This window comes from Gekko japonicus, unplaced genomic scaffold (assembly GCF_001447785.1).
Source record: "Gekko japonicus isolate JY-2015 unplaced genomic scaffold, Gekko_japonicus_V1.1 scaffold1613, whole genome shotgun sequence".
Taxonomy (NCBI): domain Eukaryota; kingdom Metazoa; phylum Chordata; class Lepidosauria; order Squamata; family Gekkonidae; genus Gekko; species Gekko japonicus.
Window position 1 is genome coordinate 424241 of NW_015173182.1, and position 6715 is coordinate 430955.

A 6715-nucleotide genomic window follows, 5' to 3' on the forward strand; every position below is an offset into this window, starting at 1 on the left:
TCCCCCCAGGGGCGTTCATTCCACTCCATGGTCTCGCATTCCAGTTCCTGAACCCTCCTGCTCCACCCTGGGGCTGTCATTTCACTCCTTGGCCTGTAATTCCAGTTCTAGGATGCTCCTGTTACACCCAGGGGCTGTCATTCCTCTCCATGGTCTCTCATTCAATTCCCAGAACAGTTCTACTCCACCTGGGGCTGTCATTCCATTCCAGGGCCTGTCATTTCAGTCCCTGAACACTCCTGCTCCACCCTGGAGCTGTCATTCCACTCCATGGTCTCGCATTCCAGTTCCTGAACCCTCCTGCTCCACCCTGGAGCTGTCATTCCACTCCATGGTCTCGCATTCCAGTTCCTGAACCCTCCTGCTCCACCCTGGAGCTGTCATTCCACTCCATGGTCTCGCATTCCAGTTCCTGAACCCTCCTGCTCCACCCTGGAGCTGTCATTCCACTCCATGGTCTCGCATTCCAGTTCCTGAACCCTCCTGCTCCACCCTGGAGCTGTCATTCCACTCCATGGTCTCGCATTCCAGTTCCTGAACCCTCCTGCTCCACCCTGGAGCTGTCATTCCACTCCATGGTCTCGCATTCCAGTTCCTGAACCCTCCTGCTCCACCCTGGAGCTGTCATTCCACTCCATGGTCTCGCATTCCAGTTCCTGAACCCTCCTGCTCCACCCTGGAGCTGTCATTCCACTCCATGGTCTCGCATTCCAGTTCCTGAACCCTCCTGCTCCCCCCTGGGGCTGTCATTCCACTCCATGGTCCTCATTCCATCCCCAGAGTAGTCTATTTCGGCCCAGAGACCCTAATGGAAAATCCATTCTGCGTTTTTATTGCAACTCTACCTTCACTGTAATGTATTTCAATGGAGCTCATGCAAGTCAATTGGTATTCCTGGCTCCCATTACTTTCAATGGACCTTCAAGTGTTTCTTACAGACTGCTGCATAAGATGGCTGAGTTCTTCTTCTTGTTAACGTTGTTTGAAGCTTCATTTCTGGTGCTCTTTCCAGTCCATAACCTATTTCTAGGGCAGATGAAAATCTGTAAACAAGGCGAGGTGGGGGTGGGGGGTTGAGAGTAACCGAGGATATCTGTAGGGCTGCCAACCTCCAGGTGGTAGCTGGAGATCTTCTGGGATTACTACTGATCTACAGGCAACAGAGACCAGTTCACCTGGAAAGTGTCGAAGTGACAGCCAGTACAGCACCGAGTGTGTTCAGGCTCTGCACTCCAGGCAGGCCTGGAAGGCAGAGCTTCAACACCCTGGGCTGACGGACCCGCTGAGATCTTATTAACTATTTATTATTAATGAGATCGCTTTCTGAGTAACAACAAATATTTTGGGTTGCCAGCTCCGGGGTTAGGAAATGCCTGGAGGTTTGGGGGGCAGAGCCTGAGGAGGGTGAGGTTTGGGGAGGGGGATGGATGTCAGCCTCCAGGTGGGACCTGGGGATTCCCTGGAAATACAACTCATCTCCAGACTGCAGAGATCCACATCCCCTGGAGGGAATGGCTGCTTTGGAGGGTGGGCTCTATGGCCTTGTACCCCACTGAGGTCCCTGCCCTCCCCAGGCTCCACCCCCAAATCTCCAGGAGTTCCCCAACCTGGATCTGACAACCCTACCCGCCAATCCCTACTGGTGGCCAGGGGAGACCTGGCAACCCTAGAGAGGGGAGTGACTTCAATGGTGTATAATACCATAGAGTCCACCTTCCAAAGCAGCCATTTTCTCCAGTGGAATTGATCTCGGTTGTCTGGAGACCAGCTGTAATAGCGGGAGATCTCCAGGTGCCACCTGGATGTTGCCCACCCTAGGCCAGGAGCACCCTAGGCCATCAGCTCGCCAGAACTCTTCTCAGTGACCTTAATGGCCAATCTGTCCCAGGCAATACTCTATATATCCCTATGAAGAGGACTATCATGGTGCTGAGATACCAGCTCTTCAATTGCTTCCTACAGCTGTAGCAGGTGAGGTGCTTCAGAGAGCCAGTTTTGTGTAGTGGTTAAGTGCACGGACTCTAATCTGAAAGAACCGGGTTTGATTCCCCACTCCTCCACTTGCACCTGGCTGGATTACCTTGGGCAAGCCATAGCTCTGATAAGAGCTGTTCTTGAAAAAGAGCAGTTTCTGTCAAGAGCTCTCTCAGCCCCACCTATCTCACAGGCAATGTTCCCTCTAAGCTGCGGAGTCTTGTGAGCAGAAATTCTACTTTGTGAGCTGCTGGCATTAAAGTTGTGAGCAAGGCATTTGGCTACTGCATAAATCAGTTTGCTCTGGAGCCATCCTTCTTGAGCCAAGAAAAAAATGTGTGAGCTGGAGGCTAAAAAACTGTGAGCTAGCTAAGCTCACACTAACTCAGCATAGAGGGAACACTGCTCACAGGGTGTCTGTTGTGGGGAGGGGAAGGGAAAGGAGTTTGTAAGCCGCTCTGAGAAACCTTTTGGTAGTGAAGGGCAGGGTATAAATCCAATCTCTTCTTCTCTTTATCTACATGAGACAAAAAGCTTCAACTGCTCATTTCTGCATCTTAAACTTTATTAAAGGGCCAGGACTTCTCCCTCCCCCCAAAATTTTGCTTTGAGTGATGCCTTTCTTCTGCACTCCTGTGGCTTCACTTGCCCTTTTCTTTATCTGTTTGTGTATTCAAAAAACCCTCATTCAATGGTTTGGCAACTCGGGCTGAATTGCAGCTTTCCCCCTTAACCACATAGCCGTATCTTGCAGAAACAGGTGTACCAGCTATCCTCCTCAAGAGGTATTGTTTTTTTAAAAGAAAAATATTTAAAACCACTTCCAGGAAATGGATCTCGAAGGCAGGCATCCATCCCACCCACCCCAGCCCACAAGAACAGGAAGGTGTAAAAATTTCTAACCCACAAGCTATATACTGTACACATGCTTATCAGTTGTTCAGACGGCATATCCTCATGCATTAAAAAGCCTTTTGCGTACTTCATTTGTATCTGTTCATAGTGATTAGAGGTAGTTTTAAGACTGACATAAGACTAGTGATTAAAATTTGGTATTCAGTGCCAGAGCATGTAGTGATGGCCAGAGGCATCGATTAGACAGATCCATGGAGGATAGGTCTGTGGCTACCAGCCATGGTGGCTGAAGGGAACCTCCACATTCCGAGGCACTAGTCCTCTGAATCCCAGAGTCAGGAGGCCTCAGCTTCTATGCCCTGTTGTGGGCAGTCCAGAGGAACTGGCTGGCCACTGTGTGAGACAGGACGCTGGACTAGATGGACCACTGGGCTGATCCGGTGTTCTTCTTATCAGACCAGTGGTGGTGGTGGAGGAGGAGGAGATTGGATTTATACCCTGCCCTTCACTACCCAAAGGTGTCTCAGAGCAGCTTACAAACTCCTTTCCCTTCCCCTCCCCACAACAGACACCCTGTGAGGTGGGTGGGGCTGAGAGAACTCTGACACAAACTGCTCTTTTTCAAGGACAGCTGTGCCAGAGCTTGTGACTGACCCAAGGTCACATCAGCAAGTGCAAGCGGAGGAGTGGGGAATCAAACCTGGTTCTCCCACACACTTAACCACTACACCAAACTGTCCGTCTAGTCCAGCCTCCTGTCTCACACAGTGGGCAACCAGTTTTCTGGAGGGCCAAGAACAGGGAATAGAGGCTGAGGCCTTCCCCAGTGTGGCCTCCTAGCACTGGTATTCAAAGGTTTAATGCCTCTGAACATGGAGGTTCCCTTCAAACACTATGGGTAGTAGCTGCCGATAGACCAATTCTCCATGAATCTGTCTAAAGGTAAAGGTAAAGGTTCCCTTGCTCGAAAGCCAGTCGAATCCAACTCTAGGGTTGTGGTGCTCATCTCCGTTTCAAACCGAAGAGCCAGCGCTGTCCGAAGACATTTCCGTGGTCATGTGCCCGGCATTACTAAACACCAAGGCGCACGGAACGCTGTTTCCTTCCCACCGAAGTGGTACCTATTTATCTACTTGCAATTTCTTGCTTTCGAACTGCTAGGTTGGCAGGAGCTGGAACTATAGATGGGAGCTCACTCCATCATGCGGCACCCGGGTCTCGAACTGCTGAACTACTGACCTTCCACAGCCTGCAGTTCAGCGTCTTAACCACTTGAGCCACCGCAGCTCCTGAATCTGTCTAATCCCCTTTAAAGTCTTCTATGCCTGTGGCCATCACTACACCCTCTGGCAGCAAATTCCACATTTTAATCACTTGTTGAGTAAGTATTTCCTTTTGTCTATCCTGAATTTACTTCCTGCCACCTTCATTGGGTGCTCCTGAGTTCTAGTATTTTGGGAGAGGGAGAAAAACTTTGCGGAGAGGCTGTGGGCTCAGTTGAAAAGCCTCTGCTTTGCCTGCTGAAGTTCCCAGGTTCAATCCCCAGCATCTCCACCTGAAACCCTAGAGAACTGTTCCCAATCCGAATAGACAATACTGACCTTAATGGACCCATGGTCTGATTCAGTATAAGGCAACTTCATGTGTGTACTCTTCCCACTCTCCCTACCCCAGCATAATTTTATAAACCTCATCTTCTCTTTTCTAAACTGAAAAGTCCTGGACTCGTCAGCCTTCCTCATAAGAAAGATGCTTTAATCCCGTCGGTGGCCTCGTTCCGTACTTTTTTCAGCTCTGCAATATCCATTTTGAGATACAGTGACCAGAGCTGTTCATAGTATTCCAAATGAGGCTGCACCAGAGCCAGTTCGGTGTAGTGGCTAGGAGCGTGGACTCTAATCTGGGTTTGTTTCCCCACTTCTCCACATGCAGCTGCTGGTGTGGCTGATGAGTCTGGTAAAAAGGAAGGGGATAATTCCGGTAGGGTTACCAGGTCCCCCCTGGTCACTGGCAGGGGATTGGGGAGGGGAGGATTGCCCGATCCAGGTTGGGAAACTCCTGGAGATTTGGGGGTGGAGCCTGGGGAGGACAGAGACCTCAGTGGGGTACACAATGCCACAGGGTCCACCCTCCAAAGCATCCACTTTCTCCAGGGGAACTGATCTCCGTAGTCTGGAGATGAGCTGTAATTCTGGGGGATCCCCAGGTCCCACCTGGAGACTGGCATCTCTAGCTAAGAATTTTTTCCCCTGTAAACAAAATACAGTGATAAACACCGGGCCGGGGGGGACGAGGTCTGTGAGGTTGTTATCCCTCCTGCCCCTGCTGGACTCTCATGCTTTTAGCGACTGTGTGAATCAACGAGATGAAACTCCAAAAGAGGACTGCCTGCCCAAGTCTCCCACTAAATATACAAGTATACAACCATAAACACCACCAGTAACCATATGATGACCATTATAACATAGTAATCAATTGTAGTGACAGTGTCTTACAGAGCTGATAAGATACAAATTATCAAAAGACCAAGAAGTACATACAAACAAGGTAATTATGATAAGGAACAATAACAATAGCAACGTGGAAACAAAGATCTTGGGAAGACACCCCTCTTTCGGAGTTTCATCTCGTCGATTATAGCAGCTCTTTTGCTCCGTGGGCCTTTGTTGTTTGTGCAGTTTAGCGTCTGTGTGACAGGCATAAATCCAACTGGTGGAAGCTTCACCAATGGATTTCTACATACATGGAAAGAATTTTTTGCTTTCACAGCCTTAGACGCTGGCTTCCCAACTCAGCAGAAATTAAGACCCAGTGATGGGTATTTGGCTTGTAAAACTGGTATTCCCAGGACCCTTCTGCAGAAAAAAGGCTGGTTAAATATAACTTCAAGACTGTTTTAGATATATATATTTTTAAACATAGACGCTGTGATAGTCATCAAAATGGCTATGGTTGGAACCTCTTACACTCTGTGCGAAGCTGACAAGCTATGCAAATTGCTATCTTGCTCACAGTTGCCTCTGAAGATGGAAACAGAACCAAACCAAACCACAACCTGTCATTTGTTGCTACCTTGCTATGTATATAAAGAACAAAGGTTCCACCGCTTGTTTTGCCTAGCAGCTACGCCATGCATGATTGCTTTGTCTCTCTTGCTGAACGAGGGGAAGAAGGTGCTTTTTAAACTGTGAGCAGAACTGTAGCATTGCCTGCTGCTTGGTCCACAAATCACTGCTGGATGCCCCGGTGTAACAGGCCGGATTAACCCCCCGTCCAGAGTAACCCCGGGGTTATTCTGGCTTAGGCTAGAATAACCCCGGAGGAGTTATTGAGGGGTTATTCTGGCCTAGGCTAGAGTAACCCCGGGTTAATCTGGCCGGCTGTAACAGGCCAGATTCACCCCCCCCTGGCCAGAGTAACCCCGGGGTTACTCTGGCCTAGCCTAGAGTAACCCCTGCCGGGCCAGGCCAGAGTAACCCCGGGGGTTAGTCCAGGCGGGGGGTTACTCTGGGCTAGCCCATACTAACCCCCGCCTGGCCAGAGTGGTAAGTTAAATGTCAGCTGAATCCAATCTCTTCTTCTTTTTAACTTCTTTTTTTAACTTCTTCTTTTTAACCCCGGGGGGTTACTCTGGGCTAGTCCATACTAACCCCCACCTGGCCAGAGTGGTAAATTAAATGTCAGCTGAATCCAATCTCTTCTTCTTTTTAACTTCTTTTTAAAACTTCTTCTTTTTAACTGCACAACACAACAACCTGTAACCCCGGGCTTAGTTGAGTGGTAACTTAGATGTCAGTGTAACCAGCACAGTGTCAGCTTCTGAGGGTTTCAGGTCCATGAGAAACTTGTCAGGCAATCTGAGATTCCTCTTGGTAGTGAAGAACAG